Raw genomic sequence first — 9,383 nt, forward strand, 5'->3', positions numbered from 1 at the left:
AGCCTCCTGAGCCTCTGGGATTATAGGTGTGCACCACCATGCCTGACTGAAACCCTATCCTTGGGCTCATTCCACATCCTGTGTAATGATGCTTGAATTTAGACAAGTTAAATGAGGTATCAAATCCCCAGTAAGCTGCTTCTCTAGCAGCTTGTCTAGAGGCTCAGTCAGCTTTCTGGTTTCCTTTCTCTGGGTGTTAGTCTTGGTGCCCTGGGCAGAGTATAACAGAACAGGCAAAGCAACTGCCTCAAATAGGGCCAGTGTTTCCCTAGGATGTTTGATGTCCTTGTTTCCTGAAGTTAATAATCTTTTTTTCCAAATATTTCCACGTGCATGCACTGTCATCAAAGGGTATCTGAAATCAGTATAGATATTTACTTGTTTCTCTTGTGACAGCTGTAAAGCCCCAGTGAGTGTGATCAGTTCAGCCCTTTGTGCAGAGGTGCTGGCTGGAGGGCAGGGGCGTCTATAACCGTGTCTAGTGTCACTACAGCACACACAGCTCAGCAGCAGCTGCTCCATCCATGTATAGCTACCAGTCACCAACTCCAACAGTTGATCTGACAAGTTCAGTCTGTAGCAATTAGACTGCACAGAGAATTTCTATGCAGTAACTTTCCAGATCAGAGTCAGTTTTCATTATGAGGCTGGATTTAGGGCTGTGTTGGTTTGCAAGGCAATATTTGGATTGTCCAGCAAAATAGTCTGATATTTGTCCATTGGACCTGCCATTAGCCAATAATCTTTTTTCCTTAATGAAGTTTATGCTCGGTGAGGCACAAACACTAAATGACTATGCTGAGGTGACCTCTTCTGCCTTTTTAAGATATCACAAGTGGATGCAAATGCTTGAAGGCAGGATGGCCAACCTTTGGCTGTCTGTTCCAATTATTTAGAGAAATTAGCTATAGGCTGAGGGGTTTCTCTGAGAATCTGAAGGAGACTTATGTTCTGCTTTTCATGGATGAACAACTTGAAAGGCTTTTGAGGGTTAGGTAACCCCAAGGATGGTGCTCACAATTTTTCTTTAAAAGTGTTAAATGCTCATCGACATGTTCAGCTGTTCAAAATAGAGGTCCTGAATATAACCCTTTTAGGACTTCATAAAGAGGTTTGACTATGAGTCCAAACTTTGGGAACCCTAATTCAGCAGAACCTTGTCAAACTTAGAAACCCTCACAGTTGACCCCAGTTACAGGAGCTTGAATATTGGCAATGACTTCTTTCCAGTTGGACTGTTTTCCCTTTTGTTGTTTTGTTTTTGGCACTAGAGATTGAACCCAGGGACACTTTTACCATTGAGCCCCATCCCCAGCCCTTTAAATTTCTTTCTTTCTTTTTTAAATTTTGAAACAGGATCTCACTAAGTTGCTTAGGACCTCCCTAAGTTGCTTCGGTTGTCCTTGAACTTGTGATCCTCCTGCCTCAGCCTCTTTGTGTCCCAGGTTCCAGACCTGTGCCACTGTACCTGGCTATGTTTTCCTGTTTTAACTGAAACTTGAGGGAATTGACTCTCTGCTTACAAATCTGAGTGTTATGGGGTGGCACTTTATATCTACAGTGTGCCAGGTGATGTAGTATCAAAGTGGTGTTAGACTGATTTTTTTTTTTTTAATTGTGGGGCTTGAAATCAGCAAATCATTGACATATTGAGGCAAGATCCCTTCTTCCAATTGCTGAACTCTCAAGTTGTTGGCTAAAATCTTACAAAAGATGGTGGGAGAATTTTTGAAACCCTGATAAAATAAAGTCCAGCACTATTGGAAGGTGGTTTTCAACAATGGATCTCACCATCCAAAAGTAAATAGTAATTGGGCTTTTTCTGCCAGTGGGATACAAAAGAAAGCATATTTAAAGTCCAATACTGAAAACCATCCATGATCCATGGGGATGACAGTAAGTATAAGGATTTGGCACAGCAGGATGAACATTCTGAAGGAGACATGAAGGCTCTCAAGTCCTGAACAAATCTATGCTCATTTTTATGAATAAAAATATTATTTTCAGAGGTGAAGTTTTTTGAGCATCCAGTTTGTTAAGTCGCATCTCAAATGGAATTGGGTGCTTTGGTGTGTAAAGGAAACTATGTTGAATTTTCAGTCTCCAAGCTGACACTCCATAGTTAGATTAAGGGTTTTTTCTGTATTTCTCCTCTTACTCTTGTAATAGACATGGTCCTTTTGCTGAATTGAGTTACCTTAGTGTTAATAATAGGAAAGGTAATGCCTGTGTCCAAAAAAAATTTTGTAATTTGACTTCCCACTGTCAAAAATTTACCTGGGGCAATCTTGATTGGCTCTCAGAGATTAAGGGGACTCTTTGGGCCTCCTTATTCCTCATTTGAATCACAGTCCTGTTTCATCATCTCTATGTGCTTTTCCTTCTCTTCCCCCATTCCCTTTCTTGAATTGTGGACAGTCATGTTTCCAATGTCCCTCTTCCCTGCAGTATGCACACAGGTCCTCCTACAGGTTCACATTTCCATGTTTACCCGATCTATTTCTCCTTCCTTTTCTTATGTCTCTCCTATTGTGCCACAAAACTGTAGCCTGCTCATCCTTTTTCTGTTTCTCTTACATTATATATTTAAAAAGCAATATCCACCAATTGGGATGGATTCATTCCTACACCCCTCCCAGCTTTTGAAGTTTTGTTTGTGTATTTTTTTTTTTTTTTTGGTACTTAGGTGCACTTGACCACTGAGCCACATCCCCAGCCCTCTTTTGTATTTTATATGGAGACAGGGTCTCACTGAATTGCTTAGTGTCTTGCTTTTGCTGAGGCTGGCTTTGAACTCACGTTCTTCCTGCCTCAACCTCCCAAGCTGCTGGGATTACAGGTGTGCCCCACCGTGCCTGGTTTAAAGTGTTTTTTAAAAAATATTTATTTTTTGTTTAGATGGACATAATACCTTTATTTCATTTACTTATCTATCCATTTATTTATTTATTTATATGTGGTGCTGCTGAGGATTGAACCCAGTGCCTCACACTTGCGAGGCAAGCTGTCTACCACTGAACCCCAATCCCAACCCCTGAAGTTTTTTTTTTATGAATATTGAGGATATTTTGCCCTATAATGTCATGTTAACCATCCTCATATTCTCTGGGGATTCTGGATCAGTGTCCATGCACTTTCATTGTGCTTGATAGATTCTAAGCATTCTGAAGGGTCTTCATTTGCCTTTTACTGGATTCCTTGTATTCTGTTCAAAATTATCTGCTTAGGCACCCCCTTCTTTAATCCTGTCAAGATGAACCACTTATAAGGATCTAATTGACCCATCATTTCCACATGATTTGGGTTCCAATTAGTTGTCAATAATGGAACAGCAGGAGCAAGGGACTTTGTAGGATCTTCTTGATGGAGATGCCATTCCTTGTCTATCATTAGGATTTTATCACCTGTAGTTAGCAGAATATTCAAAAGAGCTTAGATGTCTGCCCAAGTAGAACAGTGTACAGCAAAAGCAGGGACAAACAGGTCATTTTCTGTGGATCCTCTCTCTACGGTGAATAACAGCTTTTCCAGCTCAGGAAATCTGATATTGAGAATGGACCAGTAATGTCCTCTTGGCGGACCACCCTGATCTACACCTCCAAGTAGACACTGCCTTAGGGAATATTGTCTTGCTCCCAGGCCAAACTGAGTGCCTGGTTGGGTCTTACAGAGAGAAACTGGTTTTGCCTTATTTGCTTATTATGGAGGAGGCCCAGCTCCAATGGCTCCTTTATCCTCCTTGGTGGTACAATAGCGTCTATACTAGCTGGGGGTAGATTTGGAAAATCCAAAATATTAATTTTTTAATTTTCTCTCTCATCCTGAGTTTTTTTTTTTTTTTTTTGCTTTGTCCAGGAGGGGAATAAAGTTTCCCCTTCCATTCTGTGCTATCGACTTATTTCATCCTTTTTTAGACTTTTCATTATACAATAGCATGAAAACTTGTATGTAAGGGATTCCATCCCATTTATTTGATCTTTTATAAAATGACCCCAAATGTAAAATTGTATGATAATAAGTAATTGTTAAGAGACCATCTATCACCGGAGTCTAACACATGTGCAGGCCATGCTGTGTTACAATAGCACACTGACCCCTTCTTAGTCATGGAATAATATTCGTAAGTCATTTAGCCACCTAGTATATGTCTCAGAAGACCCTCAGGTGATGTGAATATAAGAAGAGGGAAATCAAAACACAAACAATCTAGACCAAGCAAATGAGCATTCTCCAAACAGACAATATCTGGGAACTTTGGCTCTCTGAATCTTATCCCACACTGACTGGTACCCTGAAAAGAAAGAAGAGAAAATTAATCTAACCAATGAGGTAAAATAGCTTAGCAAACTCCCAAATGGCTGAGATATTTTTACCCCATTCTACAAAATTATCCACACCAGGTTAAAAAAAAAAAAAAAGCCATTTTAGCCCCAAATAGTGGAGATATGAAGACATTCATTGCCCCACCACACATGATACATGACATTATAAGGAATATCTATTTAAGCCCCAAACAATCATATTTATTTAAACTCTATGGGTAATGCTGTTATAGGGTTGGGCCCTTCTGGAAAACTAAGATAGCACAAAAGTCCCCCTATGAACCCTAGATCTTGAGATCAAGTCAGAAAGATTTCAGACATGTTGCTTAGAGTAACAGACATGAGATGTCTGGAAAAAGGAAAGGGGACACTCTCAAGGGAGAGATTGGGTCCTCTCTGGAGAGGGACAGTTTTATTGGGGAATCCCAGTTCCATTTCCAGACAGTCATCAAATTTATTACTTGAGTTTTGACTGACAGCAGGATAACTTCAGGCTTTCAAGTCCCCACTGCCATGACAACTCTAGATCACTTTGGCCCATGCTGACTGGTTCTAGTTGGATTCTTAACCATAAAGTCTTGACAGATTTTATGGTTATGAGGAATTATCTTTAGCTCCCTGAAATCTAGGATCTAGCGTCACAAAAGTATCCTTCTTCAGGCTAACCTGTGGTCCTTTTAATGACATTTCAGGCCTGCATTACTCCTACAAATAACAGGTAGTTTGCTGAGGAATGTGACATATCCTGTCCACTTAAGCTGGCAGGGATGCAGGTAAATTGCTTCTTGGAAAAGAAAGCATATGGGAGGCAGCAAAATGGTCCCATTTTATAGAATTATTTCCTTAACCTCACATTCCCATAATTCACACCTGTCCCTTATCAATCCTAATAACATTGTAAAACAAGAACTCCAACTTACTGACACTGTTGTGTAATGCAGGAAATACCAAAGTTTTAAGATTTAATAATTTCAGAGGTATAAGTGGACAAGCACAAAAAAAGCGTTATTTTAAACTTCAAATTTCTTTTACCATAACTATGTGAATCTTGAATAATTTTAATAGAAAATGATAGGAAAACTGCACAAAGGTAGTAGCTAATAAGCTGGCCATAACAATATCTACATAACAATATCCTTAATTTTATCTGTGGAAATAAAATTATTTTTTATTTTTATAAAAATAATTATAAAATTATTTTATAATCATCCAAAGTAGAACAGGCAAAGGCTATTTTTTCAAAGCTTGCCATAGCGAGGGAATCATAGTGTTTTGGCAGACTCAAAGGCAGGAGGAAAGCTTCAAGTATGCTCTGATTACAGGCACTGGCCCAGGGAAGTTGGAGGAGGCTAATTAGAAGTAGGCCATACAAACAATAGAAATCATCTTTTAAATAAATGTTCAAAAACAGGTTAAAAAAATGGTGGCTGGTTAGGGCTGCATATTTGGCGTTCTCTGGTTGGTTCCTTAAGGAAGCTGTCACTTATTGTTCAACTCCTGGTAGTTCAGGGCTGACGGTTGCAAAAATCATACATAAGAAGTTATAAAAGTTAGTTTTCTGGGTCATTAGAAGGGAGGGCAGCTGTGCTTTGTGGGCTGCTTACTGTAAATAAGAACTTCCCCGAGTTTTCTGGGCCAACTGCAGCTGTAGTCGGCCAGAGTAATTTTCACCCGGGCTCTGGCTAGTCCCTTCCTACCTCCAGTCTCTCCTACGTCCTAACTTTTAGGGCCATAGTTTTTACAGGAGGATCCCCTGAAACCTGACACTTTTTTCAAGCATTCCTTCAGGGTGCTTATGGAGTTAGGCTGCCTCCGATTCCTCATCCATGCGATGGGGCTCAGGACACCCATTTTGGTGTTGTCACGAGGACTGAGGAGAGGTCTAATATTCTTTGGGTGCGTGGCCTGGCACTAGTCCCTGGCCAGGCTTTGGAGTTCGGTGGGCAGCCATCGCTCACTCCACAAGATGGCGCAGGGCCGAGGTTAGATCAGATCCACGAGGGAGCCACGAGAGGGAAGACAGGCTAGAGGAGAACATGGGAGGGGGTGCGTTCACCTACAGCCTTAGGGTCCACGGGTGCCACGAAAGCATCTTCCAGACAGGACACAGTGCCACGTCTGGCCCGTCCAGGCCGCTCTGCACGGTGGCCGGAAGTGCATCAAGGGGGGGCGGAAGCACCCAGCCGCGGAGCCTTCTGGGAGTTGTAGTCCAGTTCCCCCTCGTGGTTGGGGGCTCTTACATGATATTTGACGGGTCGGGCTCGGATGTGCGCATTTCCGGACCTTAAGTTGTATCTATTGAGCCGGGGACTGGGTACTCCCACACCTCGCTGAGGTGTGCCTTCGGTCCGGGACTGTGTGGAGTACCAGGGTGGCCGGCACCCACTTGCTGCAGAGGCAGTTGGGCACCAGGCAGGTGTAGTGTGGGTCCCTCGGGACTCAGTCGGACATCAAAGTGTCAGGGTGCTGTCCGACTCGGCTAGGGGACGCCACAGGTAGTGGGTCCGGCAGCCACAAGCAAGTTTGTTTTCTCACTGACTCTGTCTCCTCCCGCAGCTCGCCTCGTCAGAGCCCACCGTCCCCTGGAGGTGCGTGCACGGACCACTTGGTGACAGCGTGGACTTCGGTGAGCTGCCAAAAGGTCACCCTTCTTTCCCTAGAGTGGATTTCCTTCCGACCCTTTCCCTGGAGCTTGTCTGCACATCCAGGTCTCTGAACTCCACTCCTGCCGGGTTCAGTGCCTGAGTCTCTAGGGGAGTGGGGACTCATGGAGAAAAGCCCCCTGTCCCAGTAGGGGATGTCCCCTTCCTCTCTAACCTTCTCTCACTCCTGCTGACCCCACGCTATAGCCAGAAGTAGGCAGAGAGAGATGAGGAAAATGAAGAAATTTTCGGGAAGTGGTTTTATTTCAGGGCTCTGGGTTCATTCAAAAAACATTTGCTGAGACCCTGGGTCCGATTGCAGGGGAGCAAAAAGAAGTGGGTTCCATCCTTAGCTTGAGTCTTGTGAAGCTGTTGGTCACTTTAACAAATTATCCAGACTGGACGAATGGATATCCAGCGGTATCAGTTCCGACTTGAGAAGGGTGACCGCAGGTGGGACTTGAAAATAGTGTCTGCGCCGGTGAAACGGGACAAAAGGATATTCCAGGCTGAACAGCATTTGTAAGGATGAGAAGTACAGGACCCGGTGTCTTGCCCGACTTCGCGTGGCAGAGAAGGTTGGGGACTCGGGAGCCCGTGGAGGAGGCTTGCCGGCTCGGTCGAGGGGTGTGGTCTTCCTAGGCTCCATCCCGGTGCCGGTGCCACGCGGCTTGGCACCGGTGGATTTGGGTTTGGGTCACCATATACTTGCAATAAGTATAACTGATAAGGGTAGGATTGAGGCAGTGAGAACTGGATAGGCAGAAAAGTTTCAGATATATAAAGACAGTGGAGATGGGACCCACTGTGATCAGGACAAGAGCACCTTGCCTCCTTTTGCAAAGTAGGTGGAGTAAGCAGGTGGGAGCCAGCTTAACGGTTTAGCAGAGACCATTATTTTAAGTCACTTGGTGAAGAGAGGTGAGCAATGACCAGTTGGGATGTAATGCAGAGTTGAAGGAGAATCAGTCTTTCTTTGATGCTTTTTTAGGACAAACAGGTTTGAGCTGGGGCGGGATGTGGGGGGGCGCCGGGGGAGAGGGGAAAGAACAGGAGCTATGTATGATTCTAGATTGAGCAAGTGTCTATTTGCTTTAGATATTCTAAGGAATTAAAATCTTATAAACATTATTGAAGCATTTTGGCATTCTTCCACTCACTCAAAGATGACCAGTCCTAAAATATCAATGTATCCTTCTATGCTTTTGTTTACATCCTAGGTATGAATGGTAACCAGAAACAATATATAGGATAATTTTGTGTGTTGAACACTTTTGCCTATATCCGTTGTCTTTTTCTTATTTGATTTTAGTATTTCTTCATGTGTTTTAGGCATAAATCCATTTTGGCTTATACACTTTGTAAAAATCTTGAATAGAATTTGATAAAACTTCTGACGTTTCTTGGTGTAGTTTTGAGTAAGTATAAATCCATTTCATTTAATGTTTAGTAGTTTATTCTGGTTTCCTGATTCTTCATCAGTTGATTTGAGTAATTTTCTTTTTTCTAGACTATTGCCCGACTTAATTTTAATCTATGGTGTTAAACTTTTATGGTAATTTCTTATAATTAAAAAAATTACTATTTATGAAATTGTTTCTTTTTTGTGGTTTTCTTCTTTTGATCGTTGTGTCTGAACTTTGTACATTTTATTAGTTTTTAATTTTTAAATTCTTTTTAGTTACACATGACAGTAGAATGTATTCTGACATATTATATATACATGGAGTATAACTTCCCATTCTTCTGGTTTTATGTGATGTGGATTTACACTGGTCATGCATTCATATATGAATATAGGAGAGTAATGAATGAAAAAACATATACTTTTTTTGATACCAGGGATTGAACCCAGGGGTGCTTAACAACTGAACCACATCCTCAGCCCATAGTTTTAAATTAAAACCAATTATTAATTTTCATAAAATTTCCAAATAATTGGGGCTGGAGTTGTGGATCAGTGGTACAGCACTCACCTAGCATGTGCAAGACCCTGGGTTCAATCCTCAGCATCACATAAAAGTAAATAAAATAAAGGTATTGTGTCCAACTACAACTAAAAAAAAATTTTAAAAAAATTTCCCAATAATTTATTTTGGTAGTTTTCTTTTTAACTTCTTATGGTCCTAAGATATACATTAAATAAAAAAGACTGAGAGAAACTGGGTATGGTAATGCCCTTCTGTAATCCCAGCTACCTGGGAGACAGAGGAAGGATGGTCATGAGTTCGGAACGGCCTCAGCAACTTAGCAAAGACCCTCAGCATTAAACAAACAAATAAACAAACAAGCAAACAAATAAAAAAAAAGAAAAGAAAAAAGGCTGTGGATGTAGCTTAGAGATATAGTGCTTGCCTAGCATGCACAAGGTCCTGGGTTCTATCCCCAGCACTGCAAAAAATAAAATTAAATAAACAGA

The 9,383-nt window shown here is 41.8% G+C and overlaps 1 long non-coding RNA gene across 1 annotated transcript; it reads right to left on the reverse strand.

Moving 5' to 3' along the window:
* Positions 1 to 3,942: 3,942 nt before the first annotated feature.
* LOC143385364 (uncharacterized) lies at positions 3,943 to 6,465 on the reverse strand. Its single transcript, XR_013089459.1, has 2 exons — positions 6,383 to 6,465; positions 3,943 to 4,291 (listed from the first exon to the last, which is right to left on the reverse strand). It is a non-coding gene; the product is annotated as an uncharacterized LOC143385364 (long non-coding RNA).
* Positions 6,466 to 9,383: the final 2,918 nt, after the last annotated feature.

This window comes from Callospermophilus lateralis, chromosome 19, assembly GCF_048772815.1.
Source record: "Callospermophilus lateralis isolate mCalLat2 chromosome 19, mCalLat2.hap1, whole genome shotgun sequence".
Lineage (NCBI taxonomy): Eukaryota > Metazoa > Chordata > Mammalia > Rodentia > Sciuridae > Callospermophilus > Callospermophilus lateralis.